At 40.0% G+C, this 16662-nt stretch overlaps 1 protein-coding gene across 4 annotated transcripts in view; it reads left to right on the forward strand.

The window, feature by feature from the left end:
- Positions 1–16662, forward strand: part of LOC150077316 (uncharacterized) — a 635658-nt gene that overhangs the window by 103718 nt on the left and 515278 nt on the right. Inside the window, exon 1 of one of the 4 annotated variants that reach the window (XM_090386755.1) lies at positions 2996–3009. The exons of the other annotated variants lie outside the window; for them this stretch is intronic. The gene's annotated coding sequence lies outside the window, so the exon portion shown is untranslated. Of the gene's footprint in view, positions 1–2995; positions 3010–16662 lie in introns of those variants that run through there. 4 annotated transcript variants of the gene reach the window in all.

Genomic DNA, 16662 nt, shown 5'->3' on the forward strand with positions numbered 1-16662 from the left:
GTCCGACGTCAATTTCGATGCCAACGCTAAGCTGTATGAACTGGAGACATACCTACGCAAAATCGGTTTGTGGCTAAACTCAGACAAGTCAGCACAACTGACAATAACTAATAAGAAGATAAAAAATCAAATCAAATTATCTGTTAATGGAGCACAGATTAAGAAAGTTAACTCATACACCGACCTAGGAGTGACGTGGGACGAGGGCCTTACCTTCCAAAGGGAATGTTAAAAGCCCTCGCCTTTAACATTCCTTTAAACAAGAGAACAAAAACTCTTGCTTCCATAAGACAGGAAATAACTGGGATTCGAAACCAGCAGCTACTGACCCAATATATCCAAAGATGTATCGTTCCTGTATCCTTATATGCTTCGACAATTTGGTCCCCTGTTCCAAATACTTATATTAGGAAATTTCTCAGCCTGGAATACTGGTTGCTCCGGTGGTTGAATAGGATTTTAGGGAAGCCTTTCACAGTTTCGAAATCCAACTATATGCAAACTTGAACACAGCTCCGTGGATTCAGATGATCACAATACGAACATCAGCACTCTGACACAACCTCTGACTGGGAGTTTAGATGCCCCTCAAATTGAAAATCTGATAGTAAGGCCCCGCCCTGGAGCCCGCTTCCACCTCCCTCATAGTCTCCGAAGCGCTTTCAATAACACGGATGGATTAAGGCGGATGTTTCCTGCCAATACTCTTGAGCTCTTTAGAGACTTCAAAATAGACCCGGACAGGTACTACCATGAGAAAACTTATAGGAAGCTCATTGCAGCGGATGTGTATAAAACTACAAATATGATGAAACTACAAAATAAAACTACAAATATGAAATATGATGAAATTCAAGAAAGACTTCAAGTGCCCTCGAACTCATAAAAATCTTAAATGAACTATATATTGTGTTTCCAAAAGACTGAGGGTATTCCTTTCGTTCAGAGAATGACAATGAGGACCAATTCATAGGGTAAATGATGATGTCATTTTTCTATGTATGCGTAATGTTTTGTAATTTTTCTATGAATGTATGATAGCAAAAATAACAATTCCTCAGTGTCTTATTGGCACACGGTTGCTCGAAATCTATGGACAGCCGATTCACAAAATATACGTATTGGACAGGATTTGACTTCATCTTCATTTGACTTCATCCGTAATGCTCTCCTGCATGGACTTCCAGTAAATTCAAGAACACGTTAAGGGGAGGGAGGGGGGGGTTTGCTTTCTTCATTTATGTCTTGGGATAACTACCACAGAAATTGTAGAAAGATTTTTCCACAGACAATTGAATCCTAGTTGTTCAATTGTAAACTGCAGCGTGACCAGTAGATCAGAGGAGTTTACAATTAACCATTTCGACTACGTCAGCCGTTCTGGCCCGAACTGTTAACCCCCTCCCTCATCTATTCTGTGTGGGTAAGTTGGAGATGATGTCTTCAACCCACATACATATTATGAACAAACAGAGAGATATCACTGTCTGTTCACTATGAATTTTCGAAGAAAATAACAATTTTGAACATCTTTACAATGTTTTCTGGAATGGCTCTTTCAATGATTTCAATGGTTATTCTCATTTAATGGGCTTTCTTTGTTTCTCTCCATCTTTTATCGGGCTTTCAGTTAAAAGCTGGACAAGTATCAAGATATTTCTCGTGATTTACTAGAACGTGTAAACCACTAGATTAAAGCAATATCTGTTTCCTTCTTTCTTTCAGAGAAGGTTACAATGGAACCTGTGGGATTTTGCTTAAAGTTGCTCTGTTCCGCATAATAAATCACTTAATTTTAATTTGTTTTCGTTTTATGCCCTGACAGTATACAAAACCTGTCTGTTGCCATTACTCTACTGTGAAAAAGCATTATTTTTATTTTACAGTAGTTATTCTACTGCGCGATATCTTTTCTTGTTTCACAACCATATTTTACTCACAGTCCGATATGCTGTCCTCTTAGCATCAATATCCTCTTAGCATATGGATGCTGTGTAGAGGAAAAAAATGCAATTTGTTTGCTCTACTGAATAAATAATAATTATGGTAGCGTGCACTTAAGAGATCTGACTTGTATAAAAATGGCGTGTGCCCTTCGGTGATGTGAAATAAACCTTCATTACGAAAACACTTCCCCAGGTGGCGCCGTCATCCCCCATCATGATTCGACTTGACATTTTTGTAGGTTGTAGTTTGTCCCGAAAAGGCGTTAATCCATTGACGATGGATCCGTACTTCTCCTTTCTCATGGGTTAATGTTACCTAGAGAGAAAGACAGATGTCACGTCCTGTCATGTGGTCGACAGTTTGGAAATCTGCCACAGCGAGGCGCTGATTTCGCATCACTTTCCGTGTGTGTGTCTCTCTCTCTCTCTCGTTTCCTTGAAACTTTTGCGATGGTTTTTGAATTTGGAGGAGCAGAGAGAGGAGAAGGGGGGATGGGGGACAGAATATTAATTTTCCGTTCTAATTTTAGAGGAATCCTTTCTGTGTCTTCCTGGTTTCTACTGTGCTGCAGCTTCTAATATGTCACGGTTCCCTACTTACCCTTTTCTCTCTCTCTCTCTCTTTCTTATTTCCACGCCAGTGATGAGATGCAGGGGCAATTCTAATCTAGCCCCGCAAACATATATTTAGAAAGGTACTGCTAATGACGTCGGCCTTAGGATTTGATTTCAACCATATTACGGTGATGTTGTAGCCAGGTTTGGGGCTGAAAGGGCGTGCAGTGAACGCTGCCGCGGAATCTGATCACAGATGTTACACTTGTCGCCGCTGCTATTCCTGGTATGAGAATATTCCCCCGAGGAATGCGCCCTTAAGCGTAGGTTATCGTGAATCGCTCGCTTTTCCAGCGCTCAACATCGCGACCGACTAACTGAAGCTTGTCACGTGCGTGTGTAGACTGGCGACATCTGGTGGGAGATTCATCAAACGAGTGACATTCGAACAATGAGAAGACTGTCATTTACGTTTCGACTCATTCGTTGGTTGTCACAATGGATAAAGGTTAGTTGGGAACAGCTCTGTGGACAGTTTTCGAAGTTCATTCGAAAAACTGGACCCGGTATATACTATTCCTGTTTAGTACCAAAGATTAAATTAAATTAAATTATGTTTAGTACCAAAGATTAAATTAATCTTTGGTACTAAACAGGAATCGTAACATTTCCAGTTTTTAATTAAATTGTGTGTGACATAGGGAGAAATAACGTATTTAATTCTCCAACACATTTAGAAAACAGCTGAGTTTCAGTCCTGTTTTGATTAAAGGAATTTTCGTTGTCGTTTTCAGGCGCGTTAGCGTAAACCACCTGTTGTCATCACCGTGACCATACATTTGTCCGTTTGTCTGTCTGCCCGTCACTCAGTGATAACATGTGGACAGACTGGCGGACAGACGATTCCTATAAGTAGATATTCGTGAAATTTTACGTTTGGTTCTTTTGGAAAGATTTGTCGAACTGTCCATCCCAAATTATCACTTTGTCCGTGCGTCCACTTGTAATAACTGTACCGTCAGTGATGGATTTTAAGTGAACTTCTACATTTGGCCTTTTAGAACGATATGTCCAGCCTTCTCAAATTTCGTTAATATCAGACCAATATAAATCCTGCAATTATTTCATTGAGTGGACAGAAATCATGGGATACCTACCTATTAACGGGTATGCCCACATTTCGCACAGATAATGGCAGTCAAACGCCGAGGCATTGAGTCCACTAGTTCACTAAAGCGTTCCACAGGCATTTCCATCCATGCTTGCTGCACCGCTGTCCATAATTCCATCGCATTTCTGGGTGGAGGATCCAAAGCTCGAACGGATCTTTCCACAGCATCCCAAAGATGCTCCATAAGGTTGATGTCCGGTGAACGGGCAGGCCATTCCATGGTGGTAAAATCTGCAGAATGCTCTTCAAACCATGTCTTAGTCATCACAGCTCTGTGGGGAGGCGTATTGTTCTGCAGGAAGAGCCCATTGCCCTGTGGGTGCACAATGGTCTATAAAGACGGACACATAACGTGGACCGTTCAGAGATGCGTCTAGATGTACCAGAGGCCCCAACGTGTGCCAGTTAAGCACGCCCTAGACCATTACCGGCCGTCCACCTGCCTGAACAGTTCCTTTTTGACATGATGAGCGCATAGCTTTGTGCGGTTTCCGCCAGATACGCACCCACCCACCCACCCGTCTGCTCGAAATAACTGGAAACGGGACCCATTGGACCATGAGATCTGTCTCCAATCATTCAAGGTCCAGTGCCGATGTTCTTTCGCCCAGTTGAGGCGTAGTGTCCTGTGTCGTGCTGTTAGCAATGGGACTCTGATGGGTCGGTAGCTCCCATAACCTATTGTGGCTAATGATCGCCTGATGGTCTGACCCATGTCGGGCATCCACTATCATCCCTCTTTCAAAGTTGGTTAACTGACGACGTTTATCCACACTGACATCCAAGCAAATTTTAATACCAATTAGACTCAACTCACAACGCTCATAAAATTACATCCAACCGTCCATAATGCAGGAGTTCAGCAGTACACGCGTTTGAGTTAGGTATGGTTCAAGCTCACTTGAGTAACGGCTAAATACGGTAACGATCTTGAATTCTCTATCTTGTTAAATTCTCTGATCGCATGTGGTCATATTCGGAGTATAAACAGGTTGTTAAATTATTTTCTGTTTTTATATATAGGCACAGAATCATCTGTCACAAGTTGTACAGCGAGAAGCCGTACTCAAACGTTATTATTACGCCATATTAGCTGATTAAGATGCACAATTTACAGAACGGTATGAACATGGGAGATCAAAGACAATTGAAAGTGAAAATACTGCACTCAGTTCTTATCACCTAATTTAGTCCAGGCTCCATTGAAATTGCTTTGACAGAATATTGGATGCGAAGATAAGTTTCTTACGCGATGGGTGAGAATAAGAGCAATTTTCTCACTAAATTGTTTGGTCTAGAGAGGGGATATTTCAATTAAATGGACAGTTAATCATCATAATCTTGTGTACTGGGCCGCTCAGAATCCTCATGGGCAACTGAAAATAAAATTAATTTCTTGCAGTTGTTCTGTTAGGGAAGGAATGTCGTCCGAGGGAGTATTGCTGCACCTTTTTATTTTCATGGTACACTTACTGCAATTGCGTGTTATAGCTGATCTTGTATATCCAGAACTTCAAGGAAAAGATGTTTCAAGATGCTCATACGTAAGATGTTGTTCCTCCGCATTATTCTTTTAATGTAGAACGATATATGGATGAAAAATTTCATATAAAAGTGAATACATTGTTATGAAACTTTCAAATGGCCTTTGAGGTCCCCGCAGATAATTTTTTCTGTTGGGAATAATATCTAAAGGATAAAGTGTGGGATAAATGGGAAGGAAACTCCACAGGGGGGACAAAATTTTAAATCAACTAGATTGTTGTTATTTGTATCAGCATATCAGGGAAAAGAATATCCCAGACCTCATCATCACCCATGAACCAGATGACATAATAGAGCTGAGAGTACATCAACCTGTAGCAGGAAGTGGTCCGGAGTTCTACGGTGGGTTATAATTTCAGGAAAGGAAATTACGATGCCTTAAGGTGCTACATGGCCTCGCAGAAGGCTTGAATCCATCTAATACCATTAAAAAATTACTCCACGAGGAGGGTTCCAAGTTGGATGAATATTGAATTGCCAGATTACTTGAGCAGAAAAAGAGGGCATGGAAAAGTTACAGAGCAATAAAAGTAGTGAAGCCTATAACAGCTACAAATTGATCTGTAATAATGCCACTGAAAAGGTTAGGCTGTCAAAGGCAGATTATGAGAAATCGCTGGCAAAGAGTGGGGATAAGGAACACTTCACATATATAAGTGCAAAGAAGAACAAACCAGATCGGACCTTATGTAATGAACGTGGGATAGTATTAGATACCCCAGCTGAAGTTGCAGATGAAGTCAACAGTTACTTTGCATCGATATTTACAGAAGAAAATCCCTTTGTATCAATGAGAAATTATGGGAATGAAGTTGAAAAAACGTAATTAATGATGTTGATATTTCACATGATCATTTAATGAAAAAACTTTCGAGTCTACAGGCCAGTAAGGCTCCTGGGGTTGATGGCATATATACTATAATCTTAAGGGAGGCAGGAAGTGAGTGCATTGAACCATTGAGGCTAATTATGAGAGCATCGCTGGACTCGGGAGTGATTCCGTTCGATTGGAAAAGTGCCAATGTACTCGTATCTCCAATACATAAGGGCAGTTCTAAGGGTGAAGTGGGAAATTACCGGCCGGTTAGTCTAACTTCAGTAGTAGGGAAATCATGGAGACTATGATCAGGGTTGGAATTCAGAATCACTTAGATAGAAATGGAATTCTGAAGGATACTCAACATGGTTTTGTAAAGGGAAAATCATGTTTAACTAATCTGGTTAACTATTTCGACAGGGTCACTCAAGAGCTGGACTTAGGGAATAATTTCGACGTTGTTTATTTGGATTTCAGCAAAACATTTGACTCATCCCATATGAGCAGCTACTTTATAAGCTGGAACAGGTTGGAATCGTAGGGAAAATCCTTAGATGGATAGCTGGATGGCTTCAGGGCAGGAGGCAGAGGGTTGTGATAAATGGTTATTCCTCAGATTGGGTTAATATAAGAAGTGGGGTTCCTGAAGGATCACTGTTATTAGGACCATTGTTGTTTTTGATTTTCATAAATGACGTCGATGAACGGATAGAGGGCGTGATGTCTAAATTTGCAGATGATGTAAAGATTGGTGGAGTAGTTAATGATTGCCACCAAGCAGAGCTTCTTCAGAGTGACCTAGATAGACTTCAGGGATGGTCAGAAAAATGGCAGCGGTCAGATATGAAGTTCTCCGAGCATTGTAGACTAGTTACAAAGAAGGTCTGCGCGGTAGCAAAGTGGTATCGTCACTGTCCTCCCCACACCGGGTGGAAAAGCCCCGGGTTCGAATCCCGTCGATGACGCGAGGAACTTTAGTGGGCTTTTTTCACTCCGTGGCTGAGTTAGCTGGTCTCAGGCGTAGATAGCAAGGTTTTTCTCCCAGACTTGGGGTTTTTTTTGTCCAGCAAACAGGCAAATCGACCAGAAAAAACACGCAATTTTCAGACAAAATAAATATGGGCAGATGTAATCATTTACAGGGGATCCTAATATCAGAATTTTTGGTTACAAAGAAGGCCCATGGTGTCCTATCGATGATTTATCGAACAATCGATAGTAGAGATAAGGACGTCATAATCCCATTGTATAAGGCTATTGTTTGACCACACTTGGAATACTGTGTTCAAGTATGGAGACCGCACCTAAAGAAAGACATTGTTCTTCTTGAAAGGGTCCAAAGACAGATAACTCGCCTGGTGAGATCGGCAAAAGGGCGTCCATATGAGGAAAGACTTCGGATATGTGGGTTGCAGAGCTTGGAAACTAGACACCTTAGAGGAGACTTGAGTGAGTTGTTTAAGGCTCTAAGAGGCATAAGCAAAATGAATAAGGACGAAATTTTCACGGTTATAAAGGATTCTAGAACTAGGGGCCATAATTTCGAAAGTAACGGGGGGGGAAGGTGTTTAGACCGGATTGCAGGAAGTTTTATTTTAGTGAGTTATATATAAGTTACTGCAATAAGTTACCTACAATGGGTGGTAGAGGCTGACAGTCTGGGGAAATTCAAAGGTCAGCTGGATAATTACCTAAGGGAGGAGGGAAATGCATAGGTAGTCCATTTCCTTTTCTCTTAATAATTATTTAAATTTTTTCTCCTTATTATTATTAATTTGTTTGTATTCTTATTATTTGATTTTATTCATTTTTTGTTATTTTATTTATTTATTTTGGCTAGTGCAGCATAAGGCTTCCTTGCACCATGTGACCAGTACTAATACTAACTTAACACTGAGTGCTACAAGCAACTATACCATGGAACATCAGATTATTATCTAAATCTATATCCATCTCTTCTATGGTCTCTCCTGTTTGCTGATGTTCGTGAGTCCAGACATTGACAAAAAATTTAGAAGCTGCAAAAACATTGTAACAAGCCAGGTGTCATACTTAGTAATGCAGTAAACCCTTGCTTTAACGAATACGTATGTTTTATATGTAGCTCGTAGTTTTCTTTATATATTCAACTGGGTTGTTGCTTGCACCTTAAGAAGAATGTCTCACGATTTGTGGTCCATCCTGTACTGTCATCTCAAAAACGTAAATACATCTATTATCGCAAAAATAATTAATATTTCACATACCCAGTTTATTCAGTAAAAGACTGACTTCGTATAATTGGCTGCGAATTGTAGTTTTGAGATTATTAGGCCTTTATTGAATTTGGCTTTTTTCGAACTGTGCAGTGTTTCTTCTAGTGAAAGGAATCGTGATCTACAGATGCATGCATACTTCACGATTAACCGCGATGCATGCCTCCGTAGCTGCTCCAGTTTGGAACTTAGTTATAAGTCACGTTATGCAAAGTAGGAGAGACCGGTGTGGTTCGCGTGCCCTACTTCCTATAGTGGCCGAGGGATGTTTGTGCAGAGCATCATCATATCGTGAACAGATGGAGCAGAAGAATTTTGTTTCAGTCGCAAGTCGTGTGCCTCATGTTGGGATGTGATTTTCCAATAAAAAAGTAAAATTTGTTTCTTAGATTATTATTTATTGTTGCAGTGCATATAAAGGTCGGTTATGTTGCCATTACATCAAAACATGTCGACTTTAACTGTGTTTTAATATCTTGGAGTTTAAATTTTTGCTTTATCATGACAGACGAAGTATTTTGTCTGTAACGGCTTGCTAGAGGACGGTTGAAAGATTTAAATTTTTGAATTGTTTAATTGCATTGTCCAGCTCATTTATAGATTTTGATCTGAATTTAGTAGTAAACTTCGAAGAATGATTTAGAATCATGTTGTAGGGTTTTAGGAGAATTAAGGACTAAGGCCATGTTGTTCCGTGTATTACTTCTAAATCATGCTTCGGTCCCCTGATACACCCATAAATCAACTATCTGTGGACCCATTTCATATCTGTTTCTTAATTCTGTGCGTCCTGTGGTCGATTTTCTGTTTACTGGATGAAAAACCCGAATTTTAGGGCGAAAAAACCATGCTATCCTCGCCTGATACCGACTAACTCAGCCACCTTTTGAAAAAGACCCATAAATAAAGACCCACTCGGTGTGGAGAAGACGGCGACTCTACCCACGAGGGCAGAGAAAGAGAGATTGGCACAAGATTCTGTTTCTTAGTGTGTCTTGTGGAAACACGTATAGAATAAACTATTGATTTCATGGGAACCTACACAGAGTAATCTAATGGTGTGAGGTGGGGTGATTGTGATGGCCATTGTACAGGGCCTTTCTGACCAATCCATCGTTTATTGCACTGCATTGGTATGTCTTCTAATAGTTTCTATAAATTGTTCGGCAGAAATGCAGGTACGCTATTCCTGATGTAAGCCTTGCTGGTAAAACATAATTACCAATAAGAGCGTTCCCATGAATACCAAACCACACACTAAAGGAAAATGTATGTTGATAATTACTGATAATCATATGTAGGTTTTCTTCCCCCAAGTTCGAGTGTTCCGAGAGTTGACTGTTCCCTTTCTTGTAAAACATGATTCATCTGTAAACGGAACCTGACTGAGAAATTGGAAAAATTACGTATACGTTGCAAAATGAGCTCCTGGCAAAAGTTTTTGTGTTTATTCATATCTTGTGGCAACAGTTCTCAGTACTCTGATAAGGATACAATCGCTGTTCATGTGGTGTTCTCCATACTCTTGCAAATGAAACATTTGTGCACTGACAACCTTCTGGCACTTTCGGTAGGAGATACTTGTACATCGTAAAGTACTTGTTGCGCAACATTTGTAGTTTTTCTACCAGCGTTTTTCTCGTAATGGTTTCAGAGTACCTGCTTCTTCGAAATCTTCTCTCCACAGAAGCAAATGTTGTATGATTTGGAACTCTTTGAGTTGGAAATTTTTTGACATATCTGCGAAGAGCAGCTACGGTACCCTTATGGATATCGCCGCAAGTTGAAATCATATTAGTTAATTCTGAAAAACGTAAATGGATGTGTCTTGCACAATATCCATTTCACATGTGGCATACTGTAAACAATGAGGCAATCATCGTGGAATCTGAAACTCAAGTAATGAACTCGTTGGTACGAGTTCATTACAATATATGTTATGATGCTCCACTGGTTACTCACAACTAAGTAATTGGCATGATCCTTGTAGAGGAAAGACACTATTCATGTCAGTGTGGTACCTGTGTTTTGTACTGTTTATAGTCCGTTCTACGCAGTCATATTTTTGTTAAGGTCAGAGTGCTTTATGAGAAACTTTGGAATTTCCTGTCATTCTATACTAAACGTGTTTTCAGCGATTCAGTGAAGTGTATCACGGACTATTGTCAACTAACTCGGCAACAGTGTCCTTGTGACTTGGTCACAAATGACCGCTCTTTCAGAATCTTCATAGAAAAAAAAAATTATGAGAGAATAGTGATTTTTGCTTCAAATAGTAATACCAACTCCTCTCACCCTGTAATAAAACAAATACATTCTAAATTACTTGCTTGTAATGAGTCAAACCAAGCTGTGACATTCTGCTGGATCCCAGGTTATCATCAATCAATTATAAAGATTTCTAAATCTTTATAATATCTTCGAATATCTTCAGATGAAACAGCGAAAACCTAAAGGAAAAACTTAAATACCAACAGGGTCCTAAAACTCCGGGACCTACTGAAGAACAGCAAAATAATGAAAGCTGATATTGCTTTCTTTGTGAAAAGAAAAAGATGCACGACTGATCCAACGCATGTTATGTCATAAAGGGGTACTCGGAGAATGCGCTGGAGTTAAAAAAAAAAAGCAAAATAAAAAGTACTATTGCTTTGTGTGTAAGCCCATTAAACAATAACGAATGTTCTCTATTTTCTAAGAGTTAGTCCATTGTGTATAAAAAGAAATATTTTATGATTCTAGAACAATTCAACCTCTGGTGCGATCAAGGAGTCAGGTTGAAAGTGACATTGACAACACATTGGGAATCTGAAGAGTGAAGTAACCGACACTTTTTGAGTAGGGCAGTACAAGCATTTCCTCGGGTTTGAATCAAGTTATTAAACATGATTTTGATCAAAGGAATTCAAAAATTTGGTAATACTGCATGCAGCACCTATAATTCAGAAGTCTGTCCTTTGTAATCTTTGAAATCATCTGCAGCAGGGGCGTTCAACCTTTTATGGCTTCGAGCCAAAATAGATAAACTGCTGAAGGTCTCCCGCAGCGAGTTGGATACCCTGATCTATAGGATGTTTTAGAAAAATGTTTCAGGGCTTAACCGTAATTGTAATGTTTTTATTAATAGCGTAGTTGTTTCGGTAGGCTAAGTGCAGGTGCTGTCAGGTGACAGGGATAAACATCGTTCAGTATAAAACCCATCCGCAAACGTTTGCTTGTAACCGGATGATTTCTAGAAATAGCATTGCAGTCCGTTATGAAATCGAAGCTGAGTCACGCTAGGGAATATAGATGATGAAAATATTTATTTTAACTTAAACTAAATTATACTTTTTTTCTTAAATTAATTATAATTTGTTGTTAGAGAAAGATGATAACTGAAGACAGAGGTTCCATGCCTATTGATTGCATTTCCTTATTTCTAGAAAAGAGAAAAAAGAAACAACAACAAAAAAAAAAACCCTCAAGATGTCATGTTCATAGGTCGTGAGACAAGCTCCCACACGTGTTCATATCCCTCTGCTCATTAAGTGTTAATTTATCACAAGATTTCTCGGCGTGATCTCGGAATGTTCGCGTACCGGAAGATGCTGGCGCCTGATTGAAGTTAAGGAAAAGGATGATGTTCCAAAGACAAGAGAGAGAGAGCTTTGATACAGGCTGCTAAATTTATCTCTACAAATGCATACTGTTGGTTCTTAGACACGCACCTAACCCTTTTTCCCCAGCTACTATACCACAGATGAGCTAAGGGTCATTTACTTGCTCACGCGAGGTTCCTGTCTCGCGACACACACACACATACGCGAACACAAGCTAGCTTAGCTACGTATATACATTTCTTGGCGGGGGAAGAGACTTCTATATATAGGAGTGTCTAATAGGAGCAGTTAGAGAGATATTCAGCTATTTCATACTGCCTGGTCTCCACTCCGTTGGGGTACACCATACTGCACTACACGAAATCCTTTTGTATCTTTTGGGGTTGGGTTTTTTTAAACTATTATCACGTTATCATAGGTTTGATCTCTTTCTCTCCGACGCTCCCCCCCCTACCTTTTATCTTGATACTCCACTCGTCTTTTCGTTGAAAAAAAGAAAAGAACTTCAGCGAGTCCTCTCGTATATTTGTTATTGTTAAGGGCAACGTAAATAACAAGAGTGATGAACCCCGCTACTGTCGACGATTTGGTCATGTTGCATTTTGCGATGTCCGTGAGGTCAACGGATGTTGCCATCATCTGGTGTAATCATTGCGCCAACCTTTCCCGTGGCAAAACATCAATATTTATAAATGGAATATGACCGATGCGCGTGGCCTTTGCTTATGGGTAGGAGGGTGGTTGATCTCGTAGACGTTTTTCTCACGTTTCTTGCGGTGATTTAAGTAGAAAAATTACGCTGGCTAGCGTGCTCTGTGACACGATTGCCGGATGCGGAGCATCCACTGGACCCCCAGGAGAACAGTTATCTGACTGCCAGCATCAGTATTATCGGAAGTTTTGAGCGGTATTGGCGCTTTGATATATTTATGCCACTGTTGTTCGTGGCACCTGGTGGTGATGGTAGAGTGGCATATTGACTGATGGTATAAGAACGTGCTCCGACTGAGTTATTGGATTATTCATTGTTATAAGCCCATACGTATATAACAGATATGCCTGAACCACAGCACTTTGATTAACAGCATTCTCCAAAAAGAAAGACTGAGGACCCTCTCTCTCTCTCTCTCTCTCTCTCTCTCTCTCTCTCTCTCTCTCTCTCTCTCATTTCCAGAATCTATTTTGATCAATATAAAATGATGAAACTTGAGTTATAGACAGACAGTTATTTAGAGCTGATTATTAGAATATTTCATTCTAGCTTTAATGACCAAATTTTGTTTTATGACATTTGATTTTCTGCCTTTAATTGTGAAACAAATTTGTTGATATTGAAATAATTTTTATACGTTGAAAGTGTTATATGTATCACCCATCCGAATTGATTTTATGTAAATTCTGTCCTTAATACCTTATGTCTATTGTTCAGGGTGTCCCATTCAATATTCCTTATTTATGGAGTCAAGTGGAATCTGAACGAATGCATTGCCTAATGTTTTTCAATAGTCTGTGTATATTTTCAAGATAGTTGGCGTATTATTTGACTGTAGAGAAGAAACCCTTGGAATGTTTTATCGGGTTAATGTGTTGATCACGAAATGGCACCTCATCAAGAGTAGAACTTGTTTGGAAATTGGTGGTACCCTTGTGGTATTGATATTATTTGCTAATTCCACGAATAGCTTCTGGATGAAATTTTCATCCAGGTAGATTAGTACTCTATGACCACTCAGCATATAACTAAAGACATTGCCTTTCTGTACGTAGCTAAAAAGCTGTTGGAATAATTTTCAATATTCAGCCTAAGAAGCTTAGCCTAAGATTCTGTTTTGAAGAGAGTCGAACGATGCATTTTCCACACTGATCAGAAGAACACTGCTAGCAGTCGCAACTTGCATTACTCAACAGATAAAAAAATTAATTACTTCAGATTAAGGGAGTGAACTCATTAATATCATTGTCTTTTTTCTATGTTGCGTTTATGGGTTAGACTTTCTGAAGTGAAAATGTGTTTTTACAGGTACAGATTCCGTCTCAGTCATCACCCAATGGCTGATTCGATACTTTCCGGTTCCTTTCTTTCGAAGGAAATGGTAATTTTAAAGACAAGTAACTCGTAACCTTTTTAAAAGAGCAAATTAAGAAACTGCTCTATGTCAGATTAATTAAGAAAGGTCCACGTATACAGGATGGCCAGAATGAAAGGCGATCTTCTCAGGAAGTTATATGAACGACTCAATGTATATAGGATGATCAGAATGAAAGGCAATGAACAACTGGTCTCGTAATATTTAGAATGACGCTGCTACTAATGGAGATGAGTAACCGGCTCTTCTTTTTACTACTGCAAATGAGAAAACAAGATTTATAGCCACGATTAACTTATAAACTTAGGAAAGCAGATGGAAAAAAAAGCTTGTTTTTTTCTTCTGCTATGAGGAGTTTGATTTCCAAAGAGTATATTTAATGAGACGATGTGCTATGAGACGGTGAGACGATAATAATAATAATAACAATAAATAAATAAAAATAATAATAATCAAAAAATTATTATTATTATTATTATTATTATTATTATAATACGGCTCAACTGGATGATGGACAAGCCTCAACGATGGATATCAAATGTCAAGGATCCGAAGTTTTGGGGATGTACATAGAGGCATTCTCAAAGAAACAATGGAAATGAATCCATCAGTAATTAAGGATGAAAGTACACTGGTTAAGAAAACCGAGTGTTGATTTACTTTGGCCAATGGTCTCTCTCTCTCGTGGTGAGTTGAGAATTTCCTTGAAGGGAGTTGCCCAGGTCTTGATGTTTCCAAAGTCCAGATCAAATGATGTCATAATCCAAATTGTCGCTTCTCAACTCAGATACTGGTTTTAGGTGTCAGTCCGTGTCTTGTTTCCCATGTAAGGGATAGTCAGGTCCTCTGGTTTCAAATGTCACAGCCCGATTGATTGATCTTGCCTGCGGATTTAGTTGTAGATATCGGCCCGATGGAACTTGGATGCAAGAAGTGAATCTGAGTTCAGTTGAGCTTCTTTGAGGTTGGTTGTTGATGCTATTGGGGAAGGGTGCGCAGACTCTGTCTCGAGTTATTGTTCTTGGTGATTTTATAGGCTCCTTAATGTTCATCGTCTGTTGAATACGTCCTATGCGAAAGTGGTGAAGTATTTATAATTGTCATGGGTATGAATTAGTATATGTTCTTGGTCCTTTGGCAAATTAGTAATTTTGTGATCAAAATATATCTCAGGTCTTCGTAGTCAGACGTCAAACATTATGTGGTGCCAAGATTGGTCAGTGCCACAGTGACGTCAGTTTTTTCTTGTATCGACCCATGGCCTGTAAGGAAGTACGTTAAGTACAGGCCAGGGGGAAAACAAGATTGGGACGTTTGGGAACGCGAACGTTACTTCAAGGATGAATTTCTTTGTAATTGCTCCCTTAGTAGATGTCGTTCATCTGTCCATCTGCAGCCAGACCTGCTGCAGATGAGCAAGGAGGCACCTTTTCTCTGCCTTGTGATTGATTGCTGGGTTTGTGGTGAATGCAATAGTGGTAGTGGAGGTTCCTTTGGACAGGATATAACATGCCAAATCTAATTATTTCAAGGTCTAGAAGGAGGACCTCAACCAGGACTTAGAGAACAGGAATGATCACCGTGCAGCAGGCTCTGGTGATGGTAAGTAGTATTGCTCTTTGAATGGTGGCTAATTTCTTCTGATTTGTGACAATAGTTTCCCCGTGATACCAGACCCCTGCAGCATATGAGTTGACTGGAATAAATACTGCTTTGTAAAACATTGCTATGGTACGTCGGTTTAAACCCGTCCGTCCCTGCGGGTGACCGTTGCCACCAAAGCTGTGTAATTTCTTCTCTTCTTGTGGGTATACTGTAGAAGGGAGGAAGTGCAGTTTTAAGTCCAGGATTACCCAAAGATGCTTAAGCTGGGTACGGTGTTTGATGATTGTGGCATTGATCTTAATCTGCGCTGGTACCCTTTCAGGAGGATGCTGGTGGTTTTCTCAGCCAAGATTGTTAGGTTGTTCTGAGTGGCCCACTCCTGGAGGAGCCAGAGCGCTCGGTTAGCAGAAATTTCAAACTAGGCCCTTGAGCTGGTGCTCACGGAAAGAATCAAATCGTCTGCATAGGCTTGGGACTTGACATGCCCGAGATCTTGGTTTAGAAGTCGTCCAGGACCATGTCCCAGAAAGTTTATCCTAGGATTTGTGGATCCGTGCCGTGCGGGCATCCCCTGTGGATCTTTCTAATCACCCTAGAGTAGGGAATCTCTACACTGATAGATCCGTCACATAGATAGCTGTTAATGCATGAGTAGATATTTTGAGGAATCTGTGCTTGCCTGGACAAGGAAGTATTTCTCAGGTGTGTGTGTTGAGCAGATGTTATCAGGTTATTCAGTGCGTCTACTGTCGAGCGCCCTGGATGGAATCCATACTGGTTGTTGGCCTGTAGGTTTGCATAATACAGTACTTGTGAGTTCTGAAGAGAATGAGTCTCTCGAAGAGTTTGCTGAGAACAGTTAGGAGGGCGATTGGTCTTTAAGAGGTGGGCTGTTGTGGCTGTTTATTCGGATTCTTGAGAAGAAGTCGAAGATTAGCTGCCTTCCAATCAAATGTAAATGCTGAGTAGCTTAAAGCTTAACTTAAGACCAACAGCTGTCAGGCGTCTGGGAATAACCAGTGGTGCCACTGTTACAATCAGAATCTAATGCCATGAAGTTGTTCACCATAAAAGCACTT

The sequence above is a fragment of the Mastigoproctus giganteus genome, chromosome 12, assembly GCF_048544385.1.
Source record: "Mastigoproctus giganteus isolate SK-2022 chromosome 12, ASM4854438v1, whole genome shotgun sequence".
Taxonomy (NCBI): Eukaryota; Metazoa; Arthropoda; class Arachnida; order Uropygi; family Thelyphonidae; genus Mastigoproctus; species Mastigoproctus giganteus.